Source organism: Mustela putorius, unplaced genomic scaffold (assembly GCF_011764305.1).
Source record: "Mustela putorius furo isolate JIRA1106 unplaced genomic scaffold, ASM1176430v1.1 tig00003976_pilon_pilon_pilon, whole genome shotgun sequence".
NCBI lineage: Eukaryota > Metazoa > Chordata > Mammalia > Carnivora > Mustelidae > Mustela > Mustela putorius.
In genome coordinates, this window is record NW_025422118.1 from 1,767,275 (window position 1) to 1,770,513 (window position 3,239).

The 3,239-nt window shown below is 55.4% G+C and overlaps 1 long non-coding RNA gene across 1 annotated transcript; it reads right to left on the reverse strand.

The window, feature by feature from the left end:
* Window positions 1-710: 710 nt before the first annotated feature.
* Window positions 711-2,343, reverse strand: LOC123389491. The gene is made up of 2 exons (XR_006604086.1): window positions 2,186-2,343; window positions 711-1,041 (listed from the first exon to the last, which is right to left on the reverse strand). It is a non-coding gene; the product is annotated as an uncharacterized LOC123389491 (long non-coding RNA).
* Between the last annotated feature and the right edge of the window lie 896 nt (window positions 2,344-3,239).

The following is a 3,239-nucleotide window of genomic DNA, read 5'->3' on the forward strand; positions in this document are numbered from 1 at the left end:
CTGGAAACTTGCCAGGTGGACCCCTATCTTTACCCTGTTAACCACCTGGGTGTCTTACCACAGAGCAAGTGACCCAAGGGCAAGCCCTCTAAGGGACAAATAAATAAATAAATAAATAAAGCAAATGTTGCTTGCTCAATAAATGTAGCCCAAGGAGTCAAGGATCAGAGGAGATGAAGATTTCAAAAAACAAAACAAAACCCTTATGTTGAAAATTTGTCATCTAATGAACGATAATCTGAGAGAATGAACAACCTCTGAACAGAGGTTAAACTCTTTCAAAGACCAAGGATCTCAGAATATTATAAATTGAATACTCCTACATGATTTGAACCCAAATGTCTTACGTGTCCCAGGTGTGGCCAGCCTGTGGGCCAGCAATGTATATAGTTGCGACTGTCCCAGGCTTCCAAGGGCCTGAGGGGAGCAAACAGTTCAATAAGCAGTTTCAGTCAGTTTAACACAAGATAATTGTATTTATGGGAGGATAAATACAAGAGGGAAAGTGTGTGGGGGAGGGACAGGGAGCTAGGAACCAAGGTCTGGCTTCTGGGTCTAGGTAAATTACACTTCAAAGAATGTTCTAAGAGGTTAAAAATGTTTGCTTTTAAAGTACATTTATTTTAAGGTAGAGTTTCCCCAGACTCTTACTGGCTGGAAGAGGGGGAAAGGGTCTGGTGTTGGCAGACGATACAAGATGAACTCCTGAAGATGTTTTAACAAATTTATTTATTTGTGATTTATTTATTGGCACACATTGAAGAGGCAAGACGATTTTGAGTTACCAGAAAATTAGCCCTTTCAGGATAGGGAGGAAGGTAAAAGAGCACATATCTGTGCTGCATCTTTATCTTCGACCTAAGGAACTCCTCCTGACCCTCTCTGCCAGGCCTTTTACAGAATTACATGTAGAAACTTTATTTACGGTCCTTCTGTTCCACATTCCCAAGGCTTCCTTCCCTGCGAAGGGTAAAGGGTGCCCTTCCGAGCATCTTCCGGAAGGAAATCTCATTCATTCGCTCAGGAAGTGAGCCTGTCCCCCTAGAAAGAAGAACGAGAGGCATTCAAGGGTAGGGTCCCGAGAAGAGGGGCGCGGCTGCAGTTGCCTCCATGCCGACCCCCCCCCACCCCCGCCACCGTGTGAATTGGCGGGTAGTAACAGTCTGGGTGAGGCTCCTGGAGAGAGAGGAAACACGCACCACCTGGGCAAGAAAATCAAGCTCTGCCTGGGCAGAAAAAGTCATTGCCCAGGCGCAGCGGGTGGGCCCTCAAGAGAGTTCAGTTTCAGTCTGACGAGCGGGACTGTGAGCTGCGCACCACGCAAAGCTGCTGAGCACACCCTAAAGAGGAGCAGAGCCGGATGGCGTCCCCAGGGCGCGGGACTCTAGGTGGCCTTGCCACCTGTAAGCCGAAGCTCTCAGTCTCGTCTCTGCAAGGACGCGTGGTGTGAACGCTGCGCTTCTTGGAACGAGGCGCGGGCATCAAAGGCGGTGCGCACCTGCAGGGCCTTCTGGAAAGCCAGAGCGCGCGCCCGCAGGGTGCCTCGCAGGGAGCCCTCTTGCCGCGCGCTCAGCTCCGGGCACCCTCTCCGGATCTGCCGGCGTCCCCGGAAACCGCGAGTCCCGCCCAGGTGCGGGGAGGCCAGAGACGCAGGGGGATGGCGGTGGTGCGAGGCGCGGCAAGTTGGACGGGTGACACGAGCCCTCCTCGGAGTCTCCGCCCACAGCGTCCTCAAACATGTGCACGGATGTCAGCGAGAGCCCCTTGGTGTCTGCAAACACCACCTGCTTCTTGGGGCCCTGGGGGTTAGGAGGTCGTGCCAGGCAGGAGCGCAAGGGCCGCAGGGGCCGCAGCTGGGCTTGGCCGGATCGCGGGAGCTGCTGCGGCAACCTGCTGTGGCCGAGGCAGAGGTGCATGGGGCGAGGCACAGGGGACAGGCTGGCAGCACTGGGACCTTCGACAAGAGGGCAGGGACATTCTGAGGACGGGGCAGAAGGACCTGGCATTCCCCACGGGAGCCCAGCCTGCCCTTCCTCCCTGCCCCATCGCTGCAATTCTCCTCCCCTGGGGTCCCCTGCCCGCAAATAATCTGATGAAACTGGGTAAAAGGAAGCACAGGCAGGTGGGGGCTGTAGGTCGGGCGCCACTGGGGAGCCCGTCGGTTCCCGAAGGCTGGAGCACTTACCCCTCGCGGCTCCCGGCAGCCGCAGCTCCCGACGTCTGGGACCGCCCTCCCCAGCAGGACGTACTTATGCGCTCCGGACCCCCAGCCGGCCAGCCGCTTTGGGACACTGGCCCCTGGAGGCGGCCAATCAGAAAGGCCTTTCGCGTCCGAACCGCTTGGGGAAGCGAAAGGATGTGACGAGAGAGTGTGACTCAGACACTTTGCCGGGGGCCGCCAGAACTCCACCCCTGACCAGACAGCCCAAGGGGTCACTCTGGGGTTATCCGTGGTTGTGGTCGAGGGCGAGGAGAGGCAGGGCGATGACACGGGCCCAGGCTTCCAGGGAAGAGAGGGTTTCCAGCGCACTGCACTGCGGCTGGTTCCCCCCCCCCCCCCCCCCCCCAGGGAGACAGACTTTTCTCTGCCTCTTCCCTTGACAGAGTCTGCTTTGCGGAGCTTCCCTGTGCAGTGACCTGTTGCCCACTTTTTGGCTGCCCTTCTCTCCACCTCAGGGATTCTTCCTAATCACGCTTGCCACTGCCTTCTTTCTGTGTTTCTGTTTCTGCAACGATTTATTACTCTGTACCCCTTGGTGTGTATGTGACCCCTGGGTGTGATCCAAAGAAGAGAGGAAGGTCACTGGGTGAGGCACTCATTGACCAGTTATCACTCATATAGGGCCTGGGGCTTGGATATCTGGTTCAGTCAGTTGTGGCCCGAGTGACAGGGTCATAGGCTACAAAGTCTCTCTATAAGGAATCCCACCGGGCAGGCAGGCACGGCACATCTGTGCCAGACATGATCAGATCAGATTGCCTCAGGGGCTGGACAACTTCCCCTGTGTTCTCACCTCTGGCATCCTTCTCCAGCCTGCTCTCCATCCCTTCAATCTTTTTTTTTTTTTTTCCTTCTCAAAGATTTTATTTATTTACTTGACAGAGATCACAAGTAGGCAGAGAGGCAGTCAGAGGTGGGGCGGGGGGTGGGGGGGGAGCAGGCTCTCTGCTGAGCAGAGAGATAGATCTCAGGAACCCAGGATCATGATCTGACCTGAGCTGAAGGCAGAGACTTTAAC